Source organism: Gastrolobium bilobum, unplaced genomic scaffold, assembly GCF_033153095.1.
Source record: "Gastrolobium bilobum isolate Gb01-03AN ecotype WA unplaced genomic scaffold, APGP_CSIRO_Gbil_v1 utg46476, whole genome shotgun sequence".
NCBI classification, from domain to species: Eukaryota; Viridiplantae; Streptophyta; class Magnoliopsida; order Fabales; family Fabaceae; genus Gastrolobium; species Gastrolobium bilobum.
In genome coordinates this window covers 25,641-38,460 of record NW_026897649.1, presented here as the reverse complement: position 1 = coordinate 38,460, position 12,820 = coordinate 25,641, and positions in this window count along the sequence as shown.

The window sequence follows — 12,820 nt, the reverse complement described above, 5'->3', positions numbered from 1 at the left end:
AGTAAGCTATATTCATTGTGCGCCAATGGAAATTGGGTACATACTGAGAAAGGAACTTCCATAAGGAAGGGATTTCAGACAGCTTAGCCATTGGGGAAGGTAGATGTCATGGCAAAAACGCTACTGGTCACCTTAGAAATAAGGGGCCAACTCGTCCATTTTAAGGTTCTGAACTAAGTACCTATTGGAGTCAAGGGAGCCATAGGAATATGTAAACTTGTGAGCCATCTAGACCATGAGCTGAGGAATCAGAGTTGGCAGGCAAAGAAACTGGGACAAAGCCAAAAGGTGCTAAGTGTTGAGCAGAGAAAACAACCCCTTTAAGAGTGAAGCAGTGAATTCGTTCCTTCTGTTAAACTGTTTTAACCACCACCCTGTTGTCACTTGATTATAGTTATTTCTGTTTTAGTAGTTATTATTTTATACTATTTAGTACTTTTAAAAACTCCAATGATTATTATCTCACCTTCTTCTAAACAGGAAGGATCACATACATAATGCAGCGAGCAACTGTTTGCCATCAGATTGAACCTACTGTTCCTGAGGAACATTGTCAAGACAGTAGGGAACGTTTGACCAGACAATTAATTTACTAACTTTTTTTTTCTCATTTTCATTCTTTATAAACAGTGATAAAACAATAATTAGCACTTTATCCTCGTGGGAACGATAATCTGGGCATTAATACTCCCTTTATTACTTGATGCGTGCACTTGCGCACTTGGGTTGGAAATAAGGGACGAATCTGTGTTCTGCAAGAACAGAGGAACGTCCCCTATCAGAACTTATATTTTTCCACCATCAGCAAACCACCCAACAATGACAAATCTTAGAAAAATGAGTAGGTTCAGATTCCAAAGTTTGGGATTAAAATACTAAGCGTAGCAATTAGCGCTAATACTGTGCGATTAAAAATTAGTGGACTATAAATGCAACTTTCGCACAGAACCCTAGGCCATATTGGCTTCCTACGTGAGTGCTTCAGCAGCTGAGTGTCTCTCTTCTTGTCACCTTCACCTTCCACCACTCTCTTGAGCCAAAGGAGCCATTTTTACTCATGGTTTCTCCACTAAAATACCTTGGCCTTGTGTAAGCTAGCATTGGGAGTGGGAAAGGACCACCATTTATGAGATTTAGCTTCTGTGTGTAAGGAGTAATGGGCCTGACTTGGTGGTAAAGGTTGTGTGAGCCTTTGTGGTAGCATTTTGAGGTTCAAGAATCTTCCTTTGTGAAGAAAGGAACCACCTTGTGCGCCATTTACAGTTCTTTGCAAGTCAGAACTGTTAGGACTTGGTGGGAAGCTCCAATAGTGTTCATTTGCTGAGTTTAACTTGGGTAAGCTTCATCACCTTTGATCATGAGTTTAAGTTGTTAAAAATGGAACTTTGGTGCATGTAATGAGCTAAAGTTGATAACTTAAGGTTGGGTAATGTTAAACACACCTTAAATCGTATGTTTGGGCTTCTGTATGCATGAAATGAGTCACCTTAGGAAGGATATCTCGCGAAATGCAGAACTGCATTCTGTCGCAAAATATCTGGATATGATATCCGAATATTGATATCCGAATATGGATATCCGGATATGATATCCAGATATGGGATATCCGGATATGCCCCCGACAAATATCCAGATAATCTGGGTTTTCGTGAACAGTGAAGGTATTGTTCATACAAAACTTAGTTATGGGTTAGTAGACCCTATGTTGATGAAGTTGAACTTCTGTAATAATTAATGTAAGTCAGAATCAAGGGATTAAGGGCTTATGGCTTTGTGAGAAGCCTAAAGAAGTAAAACATAAAGGAAGGGCGTTGTTTTTAAATCATATGCTTGTTGTGCATAAATATTGATAATATTGTTGGTCCAAACAGATTGTGATCTTGCTGTTTGTGGACTCTGAGGTATTGTGGACTCTTGGCTTGGATAGCTAGCTTGCAAGGTAAGCTTTCGTGTCATCGGTTTAGCCATTGTTTGTTCCACCATGTCCCATGGAGGGATGGTTTATATGCATGATGTGTTTTCATGTACTATTTTATTGAAATACTATGGAGCTGTTAAGTGCAAATGCTTTTTGATATGTATGTGGTGTGACTCCTACACAGGAGGCCATAAGGCGATCCTGCGGGCGAATACAACATGGGCTGATACTGTGTGGGTAATAGACGTATTCCTGCACTTCTCTTATCAAAAGAATAGTTATAACACACATGACAAGAATATATGTTGCATTGCACTGATTTTGGAACTGATATTGAATTACTGCTTTTAGAACTTATATTGCACATGTAAGTGAGCTTGGGGTGGAAGACCCTTGAGGACCCCTTGTCTTACTGGGATTTCTTGTTTAGAGATCTCACCCCACGTTTGGGGCGCTTATTTCAGGATCAGGTAACTTGGGGGCTGATGCCTCTGGCGGCAGGAGGCCAGAGCTTAGCTGATGACATTGTTGTTATATTTATGCTGACATGTATGGATTGGATGTTGTTTATGTTTTCCGCCTTATTATTATGCTGTTGATTTTGAGACTTATGTTGGGCTTGATGCCTTATTTGGGTGAGCATGGGGTTTGTCCATGCCACTTTATGTTAGTTCTTTGAGTTGAGTTGTATAACTTAGTAGGTTGTTCGGTCTACGTGTTGTAGTTCCATGACTAGAGACATACTTATGTTATTCATTTAATGAGGTATTTCAGTTAGTTGTTTATTTGCAATTTACATACAGGCAATGTTTTGAAAAATGATTAAGTAATGAAGTTGGTAATTGATAATGACGTCATAATTGAAAAGAGAAAGATATTTCGCAATTTTAAATTAAGCGTGGCTTAATACGATGACATGATAACAAACCAGATATATACGGGATGTTACATTTTATGGTATCAGAGCAATGGTTCGAGGGAAAAGCCTGTACGTATTGCAATGATTAGGATGCTTGGTTGTGTCTTATCTTGTGTGTTTGCTCCGTCGAGTTTTATTATGATGATGCATATGTGATCACATTACGTGAGCTTGATCAACTCATAATTTGTGTAACTCGTGCAAGGTCATGGTAAGACCCAGGAGAACCTGCGAGACTGCTGAGGGTCAACTTGACCCAATCCTGACTGCATTGGCTGAGATGCAGGAGGCCACTAGATTGGCCAACGTGGCAATGATGGACACCACTAGAGAGACGAATCAAAAAGCCGCGGAGGATGTTCGAGAGGCAAACAGGAGGACCACTGAGGATGTCCTCGAGGCGAACCGGATGGCAAACATGACCATGATGAGGGTTATGTTGGAGGAAGTGAAGGTTGGACCCGCTGTGGGTTAGTTTCCACCACCACCACCTCCACCGCCACTACCGCCGCCGCCGCCTCCACCTAGTCTGCAGGACGAGAGCCAGAGCCATGTTGAGGGCACTGGTCACTTTACGGGGATGATGGAAACCTTTGTAGAGCATGCGGAAGACTGTGATGTGATTGATCGCCGGCTGAATGCTTTTCGAAAGCATAAGCCACCTTATTTTGATGGGTCTTATGATCCTATTGCTGCGGCGAGATGGCTATAGGCGCTAGACAAGATCTTCCAGGTCATGCAGTGTACCGACTCGCAAAAGCTGATGTTCACTACCTACATGTTGGAGGGCGATGCCCATGAGTGGTGGATGAAAACCTCTCATGCATTTGAGATGCAGGGTCATGTTATGACATGGCCATTCTTTGAGGACTGCTTTTTGGGCAGATACTTTTCCTATGATGCACAGGAGAGGAAACAGGGAGAGTTCGACAAGTTGGTTCAGGGCTCGCTGTCTGTTGACGAGTACCTGGCCAAGTTCAATGAGCTAGTGAATACTTTGCGCATTTCCAGATGGAGAGACCTACTCCTGTTTTCTTGGCTGCTAAGTTCCGCAGGGGAATTAGTGAGGATATTGCTGGTTACCTTGCGGGGTCTGCTTCTAAAGACTTTGGGACACTGGTGCAGTAGTGTCGGGATATCGAGGATTTCTGTAACTCGAGTAAGGCCAAGAGGGCCAAGGTAGCTGAGGCAAAGGTAGATGGTAGTTCCACTTCCTAGAAGGACAGTAAGTTTGCTGGCAAAGGCAAAGGGAAGCAGTTGGCTGCTAGGCAGGCGCCTAGTCAGTTCAAGAGGAGTTTCACTTAGGGGAGTTCAGCGAGACCTCCTACTCCCAGATGCTCGGGTTGTGGGAAGGTTCATTTGGGGTTGTGTGCTACCGGTCAGACTATCTGTTTCCAGTGTGGCAAGGAGGGTGACACGAGCTATCGAACTCGCGCAAATTAAAAATTATTTTTTTATTAGGGTTCAGAAAATTTGTAGTAAAGTGGAAACCCTAAGTCGTCTCTCAAGGAAATTATTTTGGTAAAAATCGCTTATGATGACAGAAAATTAAAAGGGGGTTTTGGATTTTGATTGAATAATTAAAAAGGCAGAATATAAATTTGGAATAAAAATTCGTAATTAAAAATTAACCAACCTAAGGTTAGGGTTCCATGGATGTCTTTCCTAGGATAAAAAGATATCAGAATCGTGATTGATCGTCAATCAAATCAGAATCCTTATTTCCAATTGACAACTCTCTCTAAGCGATCGCTTAGCATTTGATCAAATATGGTGCTTCTACTCATACAATCGCAGAGTATCAGCCCGTTTGATTTAAGGTCATAGGGTCAATCAATCTAACCATCAAATCTGATGATTAATCCCTTTCCATAATCGCAATCGCGAACCTCAGATTGAATATTCACGATCGCACGATATCTATCCGAGTTGGGAAGGGAAACGAAACTGATTTTAAATAAAGTGCAGACCCTCAAGACTAATCCATGGAATATGTTACCCTTAGGTTGATTAAAAGGTTCTTAGCCTCGCATGGCTAAGGTAAACATGGTTAAAATAAAATAAAAAGAAGAAGAAGAAGAAGAAAAAGGTGAAGAACGCGAAGAACGCTCCAGAGAAAGTGCTTTGATCCCAAAATACGAAAATTCAGAATGAATCAAATGTTTCCTACTCTGCCGTCATATACCCCTACCCAAAGTGGGTTAGGGTTCAGTTCTGATCGGCCCATCTGTCTAAAATACGAAATAAAATAAATAAAATAAAATAAAACTAAAACTTGGCTTTGAGCCACTTAAGTAACTGGGTTTTAATTTAAATTACAAGTCCAATAATAAAATAAAACTTCAGCAAAACGCGTCCGACTTGGCGTAAGAAATAGATCAGCTTCCTATTCGAATTGGGCTTTGAACTCTTCATAAGAATTGTAGCCCTCTGTGTTATCTGAAAAACCCAATAAGAACGGAGTCAATCCAACAACTGTGAACCGAGATATGGCCAAAATACAGAAGTAACGTAAAGCTGAAAAATTATGATGAAAATAAATTAAACCCAATCAAACACTAAAAATGTAAATTAACTCAAAACATCATTATTTTATTCAAATAAATCCTAAAAATACTAATCAAGAGGAACAAATAAGTGTAATAAAATATGAGTTATCAAATTCCCCTACACTTATCTTTTTGCACTCCTGGACAAAAATTAGAATAGCAAAAGAAAGCAAAGAAATAAGAGAAGAGTGAAGATCAACCTATCCTTCCTAATAATTAGCAAGTATACAAAAGATAACAAAAATCACAAGTCTTGAAAAGATAAAACAACCAGGACAAAAATTCTTTAATCTCAAATCACAAGACCTGTCAATTTCAACTGCAACTGCTAACTACACAAAAATGGTTCCTCACAGGATGCTCTCAATTTTTCTCTCAAGTGTATCAGTTAATTCAGTATATCACTCAAATCAACTCAAGAAAATCATCCTACCATAGGCTTGCTCAAGTTCTACTTCTCCACTGCTAATAACACATGCATGCACAAATCAAGAGGGCTTTATGCAAGGTTGTAATGGGGATGAGATAAAGGTATGGATGAATATGGAAGAGAAGGCTAAATACCCCAGGAATTTACAAAGAGCAAAAGTTAAGAACTAAACTAAGAACATAAAACAAATATAATGAAAAGATAGAAACAAACACAATTTTTTTTTTTGCTTTTTTTTGTTTTTTTGTTTTGTTTTTTTCTTCAGAAAGTATAATACAGACAAAATATCCAGATGGTTACCCCCCACACTTAAACTTTGCACGTCTCGAGAAAACCCCCACACTTAAACAAAACACTACAGTAAAACCAATGCTCAGTAAATCTCCAGGTGTGGAATTAATTGGTTTTTCACTTAGGCTTGTAATGTGGCTAAAGAAATAAAGGATATAAAGGCTCAAAGGGGCTCACCAAGGGATGATAATGTAAGGGATGGCTATCTGGCTAAAGTGGGTAAAGAAAGAAATGAATGCCTCAATCATATTCATGCATGTAAGTGAAAAATGCAGTTTCAAAAAGAATCAGAGCAAGTTCTAGAGGACAACAATCAAGAGCAGAATCACACAAGAAAGAAAAACTGGCCTACAGATTAAGACCATGTCTACAGGCTCAAAAACCTCACAAGGGTATACCAAATCATGCAATCAGCAGCACAGTATCAAGCAGCAAGTAATGTAATCCAAGAATCAAGAACCAAGCCCAAGCAGAAATTTCTATCAAACCCTGTGATTTAAGTATATCCATGTACCACTTAATAATTACCAGAAAGAAAAGGAAAATCTACCTATGAAAAATCATAAACTAAAAGAAAGAAAGGAAAAGAAAAATAAAAATGCAAATAACAGAAAGAAAAGAAAAAGAAGGAAGAGAACTCCCTGAACTCCCTAAGGAGAATAAACAACATCAAGTAGCTTGATTTCTTCCTCACTGGTTTAACACTTTCTTCAAGAAAAATGCGGTGCATGCACATGGAAGGGCTGATTTCCACATTATCTGCTAAAGTCCATCCAATTGCCTTCTTACTTTCTTTCAGCAATGTCAAAAGCTTTTCCTCCTGCTCAGGTAGAAGGTTCTTGGCCACTATCACATGTAACTGTTCATTTTCCTCCAGATATGAATACTTCAGATGGTCAGACAGAACCTTTAGTTCCAACTTAGGTGGCTGCTCAGTGGATGGGAGAAGTCTAGCGGGTGCAAATTCTGCAGAAAACAAGTCAGCAGCTATGCCTGTAAACAAATTCTCAGAAACAGAATTAGGATCATCAAAAATATCAGCAGGCAATTTAGATAATGCAGATTCGCACTCATAATCAGATTCATCAATAAGTGCATTGTTAAAACCAGAAAGATGTGATGCTATTTTAGCACACACAATGCACTCTTGACTACCACTACAATCACAGAAATCAGAACCATGAATAGATGAAAAATCAGAAAAATCAGCAAGGAATTCAGGAGAAAAATCCTCAACAACTTCATCTATCACATCAATGCAGAAAATAGGATGATCTTCCCTAGGATGTTTCATGGCATCAAATATATTAAAATGCACAATGCTATCACCAAACTCCATGGAAAGATTACCAGAATGAACATCTATCTTGGTCCTAGTTGTTCTCATGAAAGGCCTACCAAGTATGATTAGTGATCTATTAGTAGCAGTCTCACTCTCCATTTCTAAAATGTAGAAGTCAGCAGGAAAAATCAGATTATTAACCCTGACCAATACATCCTCCATCAAACCAGATGGGTGAATACTACTCCTATTAGCTAACGTAACCACAATACTAGTAGCACGCAAAGGACCAAGACCAAGAGACTTATAAACAGATGCAGGCATAACATTAATGGAAGCTCCTAAGTCTAGCATGCAATCATGAAAAACAGAATTGCCAATCACACAAGAAATAGTAAATGTCCCTGGATCTTGACACTTTTTAGGCATTGGCTGGATGAGTGCCGATACATTCTGACTCGGGTTAACCTGCTCATCTCCCTTCAGTCTCCTCTGGTTGGTGCACAACTCCTTTAGAAACTTGGCATATCTCGGAATCTGCTGTATTGCATCCAGAAGAGGGATGTTCACCTCAACTTTCTGGAAGGTGTCAAGTATCTCTTTATCTTGTGCCTTTGCTGACTGCTTCTTTGACTGAGTGGCTCTATGAGGGAATGGCAGAGGGATATGGACATCAGATGTATCAGTGCTCTGCTTCTTGGAGCTAGTGTCACTTCCCTTAGATGACTCAGCAGTAGTGTGGTTTGGCTCCTCCATATGCTTGCCAAACCGCAGAGTAATAGCACTCACATTTCCGCTTCCTTTTGGATTTGGAACTGTTTGGGATGGAAGGGAGCTGCCACTTGCTTGTTGACGTTGCAAGTTGGCCAATCTGTGTTTGCAGATTCTGGATGAAAGACTCAGTAATCTGCTGGAACTGCAGATTGTTAGTTGCCATCTGCTTCACTAAATCCTCCAAAGAAGGGCCATTGCTAATAGCTTGCTGCTGCACTGGTGGCTGTTGCATTGGCTGTGGAGGTGCAAATTGTTGAAAATTTTGCCTCTGTTGTGAAGGTACAAACTGCTGCCTCTGCTGGAATGGTGCACTTTGTTGATTCTGCTGGAATGGTGCACTTTGCTGATTCTGGCTCCATTTGAGATTGGGATGATTTTTCCAGCCAGGATTATATATATTGGAGAAGGGATTGTTTTGCTGCTGCTGGTACTGGGGCTTTCCAGGAAAAACTGCAGCAACAGACTGATCAACTTGGAAACCGCTGTCTGGAAAGGAAGGACAAGCATCTGTAGGGTGAAAAATTGGATTTATAGCAAACAGAAGCAAAAATAAATCTACGAAAAATACTAAATGAACTCAAAATGATATGAGACCAACTCTGCTAAACTCTAAATGACCCTACAGACTCAAAAATAAAATAAATTTTTTTCGAAAAATAAAATAAAATACTAAACGAACGAAAAATTAGGCAAAACTAGGGCCTAATTTGTGGGGCTTTGCCCCACGATTTTTGACAGGGATGATCGTCTTCTTCAGGTCACCAATTTTCAGATCGATCAAAGTAAGTCAAACAAATCCAGAAATACCCGACACATCCTGAAACAACAAAGAAACACCAAAACGGGTTAGTAAACGACATAATTTGGCAAAATTAAGGGTCACCTCACACCCTGTTAGGGTGTGACTTATGCTCAGAAGGTCGAATTCCTTTGGAAATAGAACTTCCGGAGCCAATCTCTCAAACTGAAGTTTTACCGATTTCCCCAAATTTTCCCAAAACTGCCCAAAACATAAACCGTAATGCAGAAAACGCAAAAACTGAGAAAAGATGCGTCTGCAGAATCAAATTCTGATGCAGAATCAAAGGTGCAGAAATCTGAAGCAGAAACACAAATGAGCGCAAACGCATAAACAAGGATAGATGCGCAAAAGTAAATGAACTTTTTTTTTCGATTTTTTTTTTTAAGAAAAACCAAAATTAAAGAAAAAGAAGATGATCAAGAATCAGAAAATGATTTAGACCGATGCAATTTCCCCGGCAACGGCGCCAAATTTGACACGAGCTGTCGAACTCGCGCAAATTAAAAATTATTTTTTTATTAGGGTTCAGAAAATTTGTTGTAAAGTGAAAACCCTAAGTCGTCTCTCAAGGAAATTATTTTGGTAAAAATCGCTTATGATGACAGAAAATTAAAAGGGGGTTTTGGATTTTGATTGAATAATTAAAAAGGCAGAATATAAATTTGGAATAAAAATTCGTAATTAAAAATTAACCAACCTAAGATTAGGGTTCCATGGATGTCTTTCCTCGGATAAAAAGATATCAGAATCGTGATTGATCGTCAATCGAATCAGAATCCTTATTTCCAATTGACAACCCTCTTTAAGCGATCTCTTAGCATTTGATCAAATACGGTGCTTCTACTCATACAATCGCAGAGTATCAGCCCGTTTGATTTAAGGTCATAGGGTCAATCAATCTAACCATCAAATCTGATGATTAATCCCTTTCCATAATCGCAATCGCGAACCTCAGATTGAATATCCACGATCGCACGATATCAATCTGAGTTGGGAAGGGAAATAAAACTGATTTAAAATAAAGCGCAGACCCTCAAGATTAATCCATGGAATCCGTTACCCTTAGGTTGATTAAAAGGTTCATAGCCTCGCATGGCTAAGGTAAACATGATTAAAATAAAATAAAAAGAAGAAGAAGAAAAAGATGAAGAATGCGAAGAACGCTCCAGAGAAAGTGCTTTGATCCTCAATTTTCAAAATTACAGAATGAATAAAGTGTTTTCTACTCTGTCGTCATATACCCCTACCCAAAGCGGGTTAGGGTGCAGTTCTGATCGGCCCATCTATCTAAAATGCGAAATAAAATAAAACTTGGCTTTGGGCCACTTATGTAATTGAGTTTTAAATTACAAGTCTAAAACTTCAGCAAAACATGTTCTTCTTCGCGTCAGAAATCGACCAGTTCCAGTCCGAATTGGGCTTTGATCTCTCCATAAGAATTATAGCTCTCTGTGTTATCTGAAAAACCCAATAAGAACGGAGTCAATCCGACAACTGTGGACCGAGATATGGCCAAAATACAGAAGTAACGTAAAGCTGAAAAATTCTGACGAAAATAAATTAAACCCAATCAAACACTAAAAATGTAAATTAACTCAAAACATCATTATTTTATTCAAATAAATCCTAAAATACTAATCAAGAGTAACAAATACGTGTAATAAAATATGAGTTATCAGAGGGCCACTATGCTAGAGAGTGTCTGTCATCGACGGCGAGAGCTGCAGCATTTCAGGCAGTTCCATTGCGGATGGTTCCCCTTCCACCTACAGCGGCACCAGAGGTGCCACCTGCCACGGGGCGAGTGTATACTTTGGATCGTCAGTAGTAGGATCGAGCTCCAAACCTGGTTAGAGGTACTATTTCCATTAATGGATCTTCTGCTGATGTATTGTTTGACTCTGGGGCTACGCATTCCTTCATTGCTACCTCGATTGTTGTGGGGCTTGAGTTTCCCATGTCTGTTCTTTCTCCACCGCTGCGGGTGACCACTGCTACCGGAGAAAGGTGTGATTCTTCCACTGTTCATCGCGATGTGGCGTTTCAGTGGGATGGCCGTGAGTTCTCGGTGGATCTGATAGGATTGCCGATGGCCAACCTTGAGATTATTCTGAGCATGGATTGGCTGTCCAGAAACTGTGCTTTGATTGATTATTGTGCCAAGAGAGTGATGTCTCCGTGTGGGTTCATAGCCAGTTCCTCGCCGTTCATTTCAGTCCTGCAGACTAGGAGGGCCTTGAGAGCAGGGGCATTTGGCTATGTGATATTGGGAGGTTTGGTGAGTGGGACACAGGAGGATATCACTGGCATTCATGTGTTGAGGGAGTTCCTCGAGGTATTTCCTGAGGACATCCCTGAGTTTCCGCCGCAGAGGGAGATTGAATTCTCCATTGACTTATTGCTTGGTGTGGGACCCGTTTCATTGGCTCCATATCGGATGTCGCCAACAGAGTTGGTTGAGCTGAAGAAGCACATTGAGGACCTTTCAGAGAAGGGCTTCATTCGACCGAGTGTGTCTCCATGGGGAGCACCGGTAATATTTTTGAAGAAGAAAGACGAAACTATGCGATTGTGCACCGACTACAGACAGCTGAACAAGGTGACAATCAAGAACAAGTACCCCCTTCCGCGTATTGATGATCTGTTGGATCAGCTTAAGGGTGCGTGTGTGAATTCGAAGATCGATCACCGGTCCAGATACCATCAGATTCGGGTGAAGTCGGAAGACGTCCCGAAGATCGCGTTTCGTTCGAGATACGGTCACTATGAGTATTTGGTGATTCCTTTTGGACTCACAAATGCACCCGCAGTGTTCATGGATTACATGAACAGGATTTTCCAGCCGTACCTGGATCAGTTTGTGATTGTCTTCATTGACGACATTTTGATTTACTCCAAGACGGAGAAGGAGCATGCTGAGCACTTGAAGATTGTGTTGCAAGTTCTAAAGGAGAAAAGGCTTTATGCTAAGCCTTCGAAATGTGAGTTTAGGCTCAAGTCTGTGAAGTTTCTTGGCCATGTGATTTCTGCAGAAGGAGTTGCAGTTGACCCGAACAAGATTGAGGCTGTGCTATATTGGGAGAGGCCCAAGACGGTAACCGAAGTGAGGAGTTTTCTGGGTTTTTCAGGGCATTACCGGAGGTTCATCAAGGGATTTTCCGTGCTGGTTCTGCCATTGACTCGCCTTACCCGCAAGAAGACTCCATTTGTGTGCACTCACGAGTATGAGGAATGTTTCCCGGAGTTAAAGGAGAGACTGACTACTGCACCTGTGTTGGTCCTTCCTGATCCTGCTGAGGAAGTTGAGTTGTACACCGACGCTTCCGGAAAGGGGCTCGAATGTGTGTTGATGCAATTGGGCAAAGTGATCGCCTATTCTTCGAGGCAGTTGAAGCCTCACGAGGAGAACTACCTGACTCATGATTTGGAGTTGGCTGCTATTGTATTTGCTTTCAAGATTTGGAGGCATTACCTGTTTGGGATGAAGTTTGCTGTGTTCAGTGACCATAAGAGCTTGAAGTATTTGTTTGACCAGAAGGAGCTGAACATGAGACAAAGGAGATGGATGAAGTATCTGAAGGACTACGACTTTGAGTTGAAGTACCACCCTGGCAAGGCCAATGTGGTAGCTGATGCTTTGAGTCGGAAATCCGTGAGTCTATCCAGTTTGACCATGGGAGATTATGACATCATTGAGCAGTTTCGAGATCTGACAGTGACTTCCTTGTTTGGGGGTGCACTTCTCGAAATGGAAACCATGCAAGTGGAGAACGAGCTCGTGGAAAAGATGAAAGAGGCGCAAGTGCAGAGAGTGCCTTGATTATGTGAAGAACCAGGACGGAGTGTCTTGGAATG